Source organism: Cupressus sempervirens, chromosome 3 (genome assembly GCF_028749045.1).
Source record: "Cupressus sempervirens isolate cs-2001-9-10 chromosome 3, ASM2874904v1, whole genome shotgun sequence".
NCBI lineage: Eukaryota > Viridiplantae > Streptophyta > Pinopsida > Cupressales > Cupressaceae > Cupressus > Cupressus sempervirens.
Window position 1 is genome coordinate 880,188,226 of NC_143120.1, and position 12,713 is coordinate 880,200,938.

At 36.5% G+C, this 12,713-nt stretch overlaps 1 long non-coding RNA gene across 1 annotated transcript; it reads right to left on the bottom strand.

Moving 5' to 3' along the window:
• Positions 1-1,710: 1,710 nt before the first annotated feature.
• Positions 1,711-2,688, bottom strand: LOC149569603 (uncharacterized). The gene is made up of 2 exons (XR_016362783.1): positions 2,341-2,688; positions 1,711-2,243 (listed from the first exon to the last, which is right to left on the bottom strand). It is a non-coding gene; the product is annotated as an uncharacterized LOC149569603 (long non-coding RNA).
• Between the last annotated feature and the right edge of the window lie 10,025 nt (positions 2,689-12,713).

The following is a 12,713-nucleotide window of genomic DNA, read 5'->3' on the forward strand; positions in this document are numbered from 1 at the left end:
AACCCTAAAAGAGTCATTCTTTGATAACTCGAAAGTTGGCAAAAGTGACTTCAGTTTTTCTTTCTTCTTCAGGTTCTCCTGGTGCTCATCTCTTCACTATATTCCAAATCGGCTTGCTGTTTTGAATTTTCTGATTCAGATTTATTAGCTGGGGGGTCCATGGATTCCCTCGTATAAAGCACAATGTTTTCCTCCTCAGCTCATTTTGGAGGTTACCATTCTTATTTGAAAGGGAACTTTTGGATTAATTTTTCTCCTTATTAAATTACTTCTTATCTGTTTTTTTATTTGGTTGCAAAGTCCTGAATTGATATTTTCTCCTAGGAATAAAAAATTCCACGTTCCTTTCATTCTGGATTGTAACTTGTAGTCCACAAGTCAAAAGATTTTATTTACTTCCGAGAGGTTTGGATAGCCCTTAAGTGAACAACACAACGAGTCTTCTTTCTGAAATATTTGGCAACACCGTAAATTCAGCAATGTAGGCATCGACTGTGCCATGCTGCCCCTTTGTACCAACTCTTTTAATTGTAGTTTTGGGTCCTTGTCAAATCTTTCAATGAGTTTCTTGGTAGACAATTATAGCCGGTAATGAGACACTGGCCTTGGGTTAATCAACCCTTGGTACCACCACTCATAAGCTGCTCCATCCAGGTGTAAGTTGCCAATTTAATCACTTATGGTTCTGGCATTGACTTTAAAGATATATAGTTTTTCAACTTATGGACCTATGCACAAGCTGTACTCTTGTCACTTCCATCAAAATGAGAAAGTGTTACCTTTCTCAAAATCCCTCTGAACTAACAAGTCTCCATTCTCTTGCCTTCCACCACCTCGCTTCCTTTTCTGGTTCATAAACTGGTCTGACCAACCAAGTCTCCATTTTCTTGCCTTCAACACCTCTCTTCTTTTTCTGGTTCATAAACTGGTCAAGTGATGATGTGTCTCAAAACTTCATTGGAGTAGTTACATATGAATAAAATTAATGTTTGGGAGACAGCTAAAGTCTCAACAGAATCACAAATTAGTTTTTTAATAATATTTCTGATTTCTAGGGTGCTTTTGATATGCTATCTTGCAAGCAAACAGTCGAAATAGAGTTGTAGATAACATTCACAAAGAAGAATGAAAAAAAGGCTAGCTGAGTATTATCTGCATTCCTTGGTGATTATGAGAATATTGCATACAATCGCAACAACAAAATTTTATGGTCGATCTCCTTAAGCAGACTGCATTATTTTTTCATATAATTTACTGGTCACTCCACTTGAACAGAAGGGTGCTTCTAATCCTTGACCCGCTATAAGTATAACTATTTTAATATATTTTGCATTTCAAATCCTATTATAACTTTTCCTGAAGTAAATTTCAATGTCCTACCCAAATTACCTTATTCACGGACACAAAAAGTAGTTTTTGTCCTTGAAGCTGCAATTCTTTAGAAGAATAAGTTAGGCAAATAATCAGTTTCAACTCAAGATAAATATTCCTTTGCAAGTATGCTTTGTCCTCTAACCCTTGCACTTGCATTTTATATTGAAACCAACCATAAAGATATACTTACAGGTTGGCAGACAAATTTACTTGTATAAACCTGCAAGAAGAACTTGATCAATTATATCAATAAGTAGATTCAAGTTAGAGTGCATTCATCACATCAAGAGATATATAGAGTGCATTCATCACACCACTATGCTAATATTAAAGCAATTTAGCAAAATACACCACCACATATATTAACGATTTTGTTCAAATGGCATGACAAAATGTCAAAATACACCACCATATCAATGTTTCAGTTCAAAACTTTAAAACAGTAATGTCAACATTACTAATCAGTAATCACTTGTAGACTTATATGTGATCAAATATCAATGTATCATCAAAAACCATCGGAGAATTCTTCTTCGGTAGGCAGTTGCTGATTAGAAGCACAATTAGTGCCACTAGCATCAGCAGTCTCAGCCATAACCTCACGATCAGCTCTATCACTATCTATCCGAGGATCACCATCTTCAATTGCAAGTGCATCAAAGTCAACTTCCAACTCCGCAACCTCTGGTTTGACATCCAATTGTTTTGCCTCCCCCTGTTTGTAGGCATTCTCTTTGTGAGATGTGAGCCTCAAGTTTGAATGTGCAAACACCAAGTTATCTACCTTCTTGGATTAGTTGGTTGTGTTTCAATGAGTGGATGAAGGAGTATGTGCTCCAATTCCTCTCAAATGATGATGAACTAGCAGCCTATCAAAATTTGCAAATTTGAAATCATAAAGTGAAGAGTTTTGGATATTTACCAACAAGGAATTAGAACTTAGAATCTTAAGATTAAAGAACTTACCTGTGATAAAATTTTGATGGCAATAGGCTGCAAATGTTTGTATATTTGTCCATGGAAGTACCACCATTTATGAGCATCAACATTGTTCTTGTCTTCAAGAGAATCAAGACCACAACAATCAATGCTCACAAAACTCATAAATTCAAACCTCATTGCAGATCGTAGGTGCTCAGGAAAGAGTCTTCAAAGGGCTGTCTTGTACACTTGAGCAACTTCAACATTTTTGTATGGGGGCAACCCTATTAGTACTCCCCTTGAGGACTGTGGATTATAGAACCTGGGGTTCAATGCAAAGGCAAGTAAATGCAAAGGGGTAGTCATTTTGTTCCATCTCTCTACCTTGATTACATGCAGGATTTTGCTCTCATTTATGATATTTCTAAAGTCCTCAATCATGGGGTCAATGCCATCATATACCTCACCCAAGAAAGGCCTATCCATGTCAGTGTATCAGATCATGCTCAATATACTCAGCACAATCCCACCAAGAGTCATCTAGTATCAATCCCCTTATGGCAGCTACCTTGGCACTATTAGATTGCCTCCATACACTCCAATTAGCATTGGTTACCATTCTAGACAATGCCTCTTTAACCTTGACAAGGCATCTCAAAACAATAGTGTTGGAGCAAAGCGGGTATCAACAACCTATTTTAAAATCAAAACAATAATAAATTAAAAATTTGAAAAAATATGAAGTTCGCTAAAGTGACTAGATTTTTAAAACATGTTTAAATTATAAACAATTGAACTTACGTTCAAGAGCTCTAATTTCGAGAATTCTCTGAATATGGCTTGCATCATATGGTGGTTCATGACAAACATTTGGATATCTTGCGCCTCTTCATACATTTTTTTAATCCACTCAGCCTTAGTGCTAATTTTTTGCAGCATTAGATTGAGTGAGTGCACAGCACAAGGTGTCCAAAAAATGTGTTGATACCGCTCCTCAATCAATAAGCCGGTAACGTACAATTCTTTGCATTGTCGGTTATTACTTGAACAACATTTTGAAGGCCAACTTGCTTGATAGCTTGGATGAGAAAGTTTGCAATGAAAGGATTTTCATTTACCTCTCCTTCACAATCCACAACTTTCAGAAACATTGCACCTCTTGTAGACACTGCAACAACATTCACTAAAGGGCAATTCCTTGCATCTTTACATCCATTTGATACTATTGTCACACCTATTTCGACCCATGAATCCTTGATGGGCAGCATGACATTCTCTACATGGACCACTTCAACATCCAATAAAGTGAAACATATCTTCTCATAATTAGGGCCCTTGAACCCCTTTGAGCCTCATTAACTGCCCTCAACATGTATTGCCAATTTGGTGAGCAAGCAACACTAAATGGAAATCCATTTGCATAAACGCATCCGATTATGGTTTGATCAACAATGCCTCTAACTTCATTTTGGAATGATGATTCCATGGGTCCCATTGCTCTCTTACTAACAATTTTTTGTTGAGGACGCAAGAATGCATTGCCCTCTATAGGTAGTTTGTTGGGACTGGTAGTTGAAGACATATATGACATTTTTCCCTAAGTTGCCGATTCGGGTTCAAGGCAGGTTCGGGTTCAGGGTTTATATGACATATATGACTATTGGAGATAGCCCTAGTGATGATGAGCTAGTGAGAATAGCCCTAAATGGGTTTACTAAACAATAGAGTGTCTTTGTTCAAGTTGTCAGTGGATGAGATACTTTACCGAGTTGGGATCGACTATGGACTGATTTCACTCAGGAGGAGTTTAGACTAAGTCTTGTCAATGGGGCCAACAAGAGTCAGAAAAATGAGGTGGAACAAGAGAACGTTGCCCTAGCGGGTAAAGGGAAAGCAAAGAAGGGATCTAGCAAAGGATCAAATTCACAAAGTGAAAAGAAGAAGAAGGACCTTTCTAAGGTCAAGTGCTTTGGATGTCACAAGTTTGGCCACTATGTCAGTGATTGCCCAGAGAGGAAGAAGGGTAAGAAGCAGGTGGCAGCTTCAGCAAGTGCAGAAGAACTCTCCAGTAGAATGGAAGATGAGTTTGCACTCATAGCTTGTAGGGTTAGCTCAACCTCATAGTGTGTTTGGTATATAGATAGTGGGGCATCATTTCATATGACAGGAGTTAGAGAGTACTTCTCCAGTTACAAGGAGGAGGACACCAACATCCAGATTTCTATGGGAAACTTGTCCAAACTCAACCCTGTTGGGAAAGGGACTGTTCAGTTTTAGAGGGAGAATGGAAAGATAATTCCACTTCATGATGTGTCATATGTGCCAGGCTTAGGTATGAATTTGATTTCTGTATTTGTTCTTCAGGATAGGGGGTATAATGTACTCTTTAGAGGGACACATGTGTTGATTAAGCACAAGGATTGGAAATCACCCATAACTATTGGAGTTAGGAGTGGTCGCCTTTATAGATTACAGTTTGATACTCCTAAGGCACTTATGAGCAACAGTAATCCTAGAGATCTTGGAGAGCTATGGCATAGGAGGATGGGCCATATTCATCATGGAGCATTTAGATTGCTTCGTGAGACCGTGACGGGTGTTCCAGAGGTGAGCACAGAGCATGACGATGTATGTAAGGGATGTGTGTTGGGGAAGTTTGCGAAAGCATCTTTTCCAAGGAGTGACACCAGATCTAAGGGTGTTCTTGATATAGTACATTTAGATGTTTGTGGACCAATGTCGACGAAATCTCTCAGAGGATATGAGTACTATGTTACTTTTATTGATGATTTCTCTAGAAAGACCTGGATATACTTCTTGAAGACTAAGGATGAGGTTTTCAGTCGATTCCAAGAGTTCAAGGCTCTTGTGGAGAACTCGACAGGAAAGAAGATAAAGGTTCTTCGGTCAAACAATGGAGGCAAGTACAAAGGAAATGTCTTCCAGGAGTTCTGCACCAGAGAAGGAATCAAGAGAGAATGGATTGTTCCTTACAATCCACAGCAGAATGGAGTTGCTGAGAGGAAGAACCGTTCTATATCGGAGGCAGCAAGAGCTATGCTACATGACCAGGACATGCCCCATTACTTATTGGCAGAGGCGTGTAATACAACAGTCTACATTCAGAATAGAGTTCCACACAAGGTGCTAGGGAAGATGACACCAGAGGAAGCTTTTACAGGGAAGAAGTCAGATGTTAGTCACTTCAGGATATTCGAGAGTTTGGCATATTGCCATATTCCTGGAGATACATGTACAAAGTTAGATCAGGCTGCAGAGAGGGGGTACTTTTTTGGGTACAGTGAGACCTCAAAGGCATACAGGATTTTCATTCCAGGGACTAAAAGAGTTATTGTCAGACGAGATGTCAAGTTCATGGAGGACAAGGCATTCAGGAGATCCAGAGATTTTCCAGCAGATGATCAAAGTAAGCAGCCAATAGAAGCTCCAAGACCAAGTCTAGGGCAACAAAGCTCAAGTACAGTTACCAGTACGAGTGTAGACTCAGTTAGTGAAGATTCACAGAGTATGGAGCAACAGGTGCAACAGAAAATGCATCTAGAAGACTTAGAGGTTGGCATTTCATCCTCTACAGTTGGCAGCAGGAACCATGTGGTTCCAGATACACAAAGGGATACTCAGGAGTTTGTGGGAGCTCCTAGGAAGAGTACTAGACAGCGAAGACAACCAGCCAAGTTCAATGACTATGTGGCATTAGTTAGTCAGTTGGTAGATAGTGAGCCTTCTAGCTATCAGGAAGTTGCAGAACATCAGGTATGGCGAGATGCTATGGTTGAGGAATATTCTTCAATAATGTAGAATGATGTGTGGGAGGTAGTACCTAGACCAACAGATAGGCCTGTAGTTGGATCACGCTGGATCTATAAGATAAAGCATGTTGCAGATGGTAGCATCGAGAAATACAAGGCTAGGTTCGTGGCAAAGGGGTTTTCTCAGAAGGAGGGAATAGACTATGAGGAGACATTTGCTCTAGTTGCCAAGTATACTTCTATACGAGCTGTAATCTCACTTGCAGCACACATGGGATGGAAAATCCATCAAATGGATGTCAAGACAGCATTCCTCAATGGTGAGTTGAAGGAGGAGGTATACATAGAACAACCAGAAGGCTTTGTAGCACACAGCAAAGAGACCCACGTGTGCAGATTGAAGAAAGCATTGTACAGACTCAAGCAGGCTCCTAGAGCGTGGTATGAGCGCATTGATACATACTTGCAGAACATGGGCTTTGTGAAGAGTGAAGCAGATGCTAACCTCTACTACATGATGGTTGGGGGTGAGATTCTCATTCTTGTTCTTTATGTGGACAATCTACTTCTTACAGGTTCACTAGGGCTCATAGTGGATTGCAAGAGGAACCTTGCAGAAGAGTTCGAGATGAAGGATTTAGGACTTATGCACTACTTTCTAGGCATGGAAGTGTGGCAGACATATGGGGAGATTTTCCTTGGTCAAGGGAAATATTGCATTGAACTCTTGAAGAAATTTGGGATGGAGGATTGCAAAGCCATGTCTACACCCATGATCATGAATTGGAGGAAGGTAGATACATCTAAGGAGAAAGATATAGATCCCACTTTATATAGACAGTTGATTGGTTCGCTTATGTATTTGGTTAACACTAGGCCAGATATAGCATTTGCAGTAAACTCTCTTAGTCAGTTCATGGTTGAACGAAAGAGAATGCATTGGATAGCGGCTAAGCATGTGCTACGTTACTTGCGTGGTACAGTCGAGTATGGGATCAGATATGTTCGAGGTGAAGGTATCAGGTTGATAGGCTATACTGATGCAGATTGGGCAGGAAGTACAACAGACAAAAGGAGCACTTCAGGGTGTTGTTTCAGCTTGGGATCAGGAGTTGTATCTTGGTTCAGCAGGAAGCAGAAGTCTGTGGCTCTAAGTTTAGTAGAAGCAGAATACATAGCAGCTAGCATGGCGACGTGTGAAGCTATATGGCTTCAAAAGTTGTTAGTAGCCTTGTTTGTTCAGAAGGTTGAGACTACTGTGATACATTGTGACAATCAGAGTTGCATCAAGTTGTCTGAGAATCCAATGTTTCATGATAGGTCTAAACATATAGATATCAGATATCACTTCATCAGAGATTGTGTACAAAGGAAAGTTGTTCAGCTACAGTACATACCTACAAAGGAGCAGGTAGTAGACATTCTGATGAAGGCTTTGGGAAAGGCCAAATTTATCTTCTTCAGAGATAAGATGGGTGTCATGCAGAACAACTTCCTCGCTAAGAGGGAGTGTTAATTATTGTTAGTTGGACAACTGTTATTTCTAACCCGGAAATAGCAGTAGTATTTATGGGTAGCTTAGACAGTTGTTCGTCCTTATCTATGAATAGCAGTTGTATTTATGGGTGGTTTGGACAGTTGTTTGTCCACTTGCCAAGAATTAGTAAATTGTTATTATTTACTAATTTTAGAGCTTCCCTTTTGGACACCTTGCAACCAATTCTATTATTGGCTATCGAGTTGTCTTAATCTCAGCCGTTGGTTTGATTTAATATCAGTCGTTGGTTTACCAACAGGAGTAGTATAAAAAGGGGTCATTGGGTCATTTGGATAAGTAGCTTTGGAGAAGCAGTTTGCAGTGTTAGCAAACAGTCTTGCAGTATTAGCAAGGGCGCAGTGTTAGCGTGGGGATAGCAGTGGGGAATATCAACAGGAGAAATTAGGAGGTTGTCGGAGTTCTGCCAGTGAGAGGCAAGGAATTTTGTATCTCTTGATTTGCTAAAGTTTAATATAATTCCTCATCTATAGAATTGGTTTTCCCTTAGGGGTTTTTCCAGGGACAATTTGTCCAAAAATATTGTGTTCATTGTGTTGCGCATTTTTTTCCGTATTATAAGTGAAATTGCAGTTGTGTTATTTTTCAATATTAGCTGGGAATTTGTTTTCAGCAGTTTAATAATCATTTATGATAGGAGATTAATAATCAGTGACTGCAATAGTTGATTTTTCAAAGGTTCACCACAACTGTGGCTATGTCCACACCAAGAGCAGAGCAAATATATTATTCAATCATTGCAGCTTACAGCTTACATACACAGGGCTTTGCCCTTATATTTATGCAATAGTCTTCAACAGAAGACGAAGAGACAAACAAGAGGAATATGAAATGAACAGTCATGACAGTTGGACTTCACATCCAAAAAGAAGAGAGTAATATTGAATTGTAAAACTAAGAAAGAAAGTGTGCATGTTAGGGCACAGAGAGGAGAATTTAACATCTTCAAATAGATTAAAACCCAAAAATTATGTATATACCAATTATGTATGCTCAGATATGTTTGAAAATCATCTGTTATAATTACCTCTTCGGTCTCGAGTTCGAACTCCCCGGGTGCCCAGACACTGTTACTTGTCAGCATTTTTATAAAATTCAAGAAGCATCTCCAACTTGAGCAGAGAGAAAGAAATGTGCAACGCATATGCCAAATAGAGATCAAATACAATTGAGCGAAATTCAAACACACTCCTAATTCTATAAATTCTCGTATTTCTAGTCGGTATTTATTGTTGCTTTAAAACTAACGAAAAAAACACTCTTGTTTAATTGCTTTATTTCCAGTTGCCAACCATTTACAAACGGGTCAGACGTTTGGCTCAAAAGTTTTTGAAATTTACACTGAAGCTTCTATGCTAGGGATTTTAAACGGATGAGCTTGATGTGAAGATATTTATTGGGGATTTTTAAATTTTAAACAGACAAGGTATGAGGGATTTAGTTTGCTCGTCAAAATTTGCGGTCAAGCTTACAATGGTTATCAGGAGATTTTTAGTGGGCGCGACACGACCAGCCTTAAAAATCACACACTATTCAAGAAATTAAGCTTGGAAAAGTAAGTCAAACTTTGACTGTTTAACACTTTTACTCTAGGAATGAAGCATTAGTGTGTGATGTTTAAGCGCAGTGTAATTGCTCGGGGTAGGGTTTGTAAGTTGTGAGTTATCAGATTTGTTCTTAGCATATTTATTTTTTTGTGTTCTTTTTTTCTTTCTTTCTTTTTTGAATAATTTTTTTCTATTAATAATTAATATACTATGATTACAATTCACAAAAAAAGGCCAAAGGTACAAGAATGTCAAGGTATCTATTTTTTTTTATTATGAGTATATTATTATTAGTTTCATTAAATTAACTAAATTTAAAAAATTAAATAGAATTTCAAATGTTTATTCTTTTTTATTTTTAAGATTTTATAATTCACATTTTTCACTAATTCTATTAGCCTATGCTAATTTTTGGAGGGATAAAAATCAATTTCCTCCAACAAAATACAAAATATGTGTCATGTCATTAATAACACTTTATGATGACAACTTTATCTTTTACAATTACCAAATGTTCATTAGATTTCTGCACAACATATGAAAAGATGATGAGAAGTCAAATTGTGATATTGCTAACTTTAAGTGGAACTCATTGACCCATGTTTCATAAGTAGTGATTCATACACTAATTCATCTCTCATGAGAATAAATGGAACACTTAGCACTCATTGGATATAGGTGATGCTCATCACAACTTTATGTTTGAGTTAATTAATTATTATTATTTTTATTGTTTTGACTTGTACATTTTTACCATATTAGAATTTGGGTAATTAAGTTAATAGATATCATTTACTGACATATTAGTTAACTTCACAATTTTTAAATTGATAGAAAATAAATTATATCAATAATTATTAATGATTTTTTTTAAAAATAGATATTGTCAATTTTGCACTAAATGGTCTTAAATAGTTTTCACATTTAATTTATTTTTTTACAATTTATTTAATTTTCTAATTGTTAAAAAAGAAATCAAATGAATAATGTTACTATTGATATATTACGTATTGCAACAGTAAGATGAATCTTTTAAAACTTTCTCAAAACAAGCTTAACATATTACACATTTGTCATGCAAAATTATCACAATTCAAAAAAAAAATGAAGATGGGAGAATAATTTCAATAATAGTGATGTACGACTTGTTCAAATAACATTTTTCTAAGAAGCCCCCTCTATAAGGTTGTAGTATAAGTGCCCATAATTTTCCTTACTCACATCACAAAGCCTTACACATTTTTTAAGATCTAAATGCATTGTACTATTGGCAGGGACTTTGACACTTTGTGTCACTTGTGTTGTATTATGGAATTATTGTATTATAATAAAAATATTTTTTATATCCTTTAGAAGTAGGTAAATTATAGCATTCTAATTAATCTTATCAATCTTATTGGATTTTTTTAAGTCTATATTCTATTGTATGGTTTCTCACCTTTTTATTGTTTAAACAAGAAAAAAAATATTTTACATTCTTATCGACTCTCGCCAAAAAAAGTTGGGTAGAATTATTGTTTTTACATAAAAATTAGAAAAAATATATATATTATTATCAAAACTTGGTATTAAATAAGCATAAATATTGTAAGAGAAGTAATCTTAAAGAAAATGGTGCTCCTTGCGAAAAATATGAAAAAATGCGAACTCAACGAAAATAGTAGGAAAAATAACCATTTGTTGCGTACCTGAGAAATAACTCAACTACGAACATAATATCAACGCACAAGGTTAATAAGGTGATCAAATGCATGAACAATTTCGAAATGCTAACTATGTTACATGAAATCAAACGAAAAGAACTAATAAAAACATAGAAGGCAAAGGAAAAATCAGTTGAGCCGATATCAACAAAGTTATCAAATGAATACGTGAGACCCAAAACTGTAGGGATCTAGAAAAATTGTTGGAAAATAGTGTGAGGAAGGAAGAAGTCAAAGGTCCAATTTAGGAAAACAAATACATTGGACAATGAAAACCCTAGAATCCATAACAGCAAATAAAATGGAAGAACTTCGTATCAAGAAGCCTATTTTTTCAAAACAAACTATGCACTGGAAAGAGAAACCAGGAATACGATCGAGTCCTAGATTTGACTCCCAAAACAAGCAATCCAAGAAAAAGGAGAGCCATAACCTAGGGAGCCACCAATATTGAATATGTTTCTTTGATTGCCTAATCTCCTAGGAGATCTCGACCCTTCCTTCTCTCATATGCAAACAACATCCCTTTAGGAATTAAAAAACCAACCAACAATTTGCCAAGACAACATCAACTAGACTTCAACAAACCTTGGAAAACCTTTGCCAAACCCAATATCTATATACCTCCTCACATAAAAATATGTCTCTACAAGATCAATCAAGACTCTCAGACCCAAACTAACAAGGGTAATTCCAATCATTTGCATCCCAGATCTTATAGCAATACAGGAAATAAAACTCGGGCTAGTTACACTGCAACCAAAGCCTTGTGGCACAAAATGCCAAAATCAAAGGACTTCTTAATCATTAGCAATGATTATAGTGAAAGCATATGGAACAAATTCCAAGAACTAGGGTTGTATGCCTATTGGAATGGACCATTAGATTAAAACCATGCTTTAGTTAAGTGGCTTTGGGACTGTTGCAGTTAGTAGGTAGGTATCTCTATCTACACTCATAGGTTGACCTATCTTTATTGTCATAATAAATATGCTAGAAATGTTCTTCTTTCACTTTCATGTTTTTTTTTAAGGGATGCCATGTTAAATTCTTAAAATGGGAACCCAATTTCAACAAATAAATGGTTATAAATTTTCATCTTCCAACCCAGATAATCTGTAAAACTCTACCCCTAGAACTCAATCAATTCCAAATATTAAAAGATATAAGGAATAGTTTAGGCAAACTCATTTCTTTTGATAACTCCTCAAGTGATATCAAATCCTTGTTATACATAGAAATAGGGCAAGATGTTATTAAATCCAAAAAGATTATAACAAATGGATCAGTATATAATACATCCTTCTCCATATTTGAAGGGAAAAAATTTAAGAAAATTATTAATTTTGGATTCAATCAACACACTAATTTACATCAATAAAACCTTTAATCTCTTGATATTTCTTTGGGAAGGATACAACCAAGAGAAATAGAAATCCACCGAGTGAAATCTATGATCACCATAGGGTCACAGAACAACCTCACTTTAGGCACCAGTAAAGAAGTTGAGAAGGTAAGGAGACAAGAACCACTAGAGGAGGGAGAGGTCAGAATAATAGAAAATGACCCCAATTCCAATCACCAGTCAGAAGACAAAAATGAAGACAAAGCAACAACGAAATATAGAACTGAAGAGAAGTATGTTATACACAACAATAAGGGCCTACACCAAAAAATTAGACAATTGCAACAATGTAGCCAATGTTGCAAGGACTCTCCATTTTTAGAAGAACTCACGAGCAACCTAAAAATCCATAATAGACTGCTATATGATTTACTTCTAAATCATATAGACATAAATGATCAGTGGGCATTGGGGGAACAAAATCACAAGGAATAACTG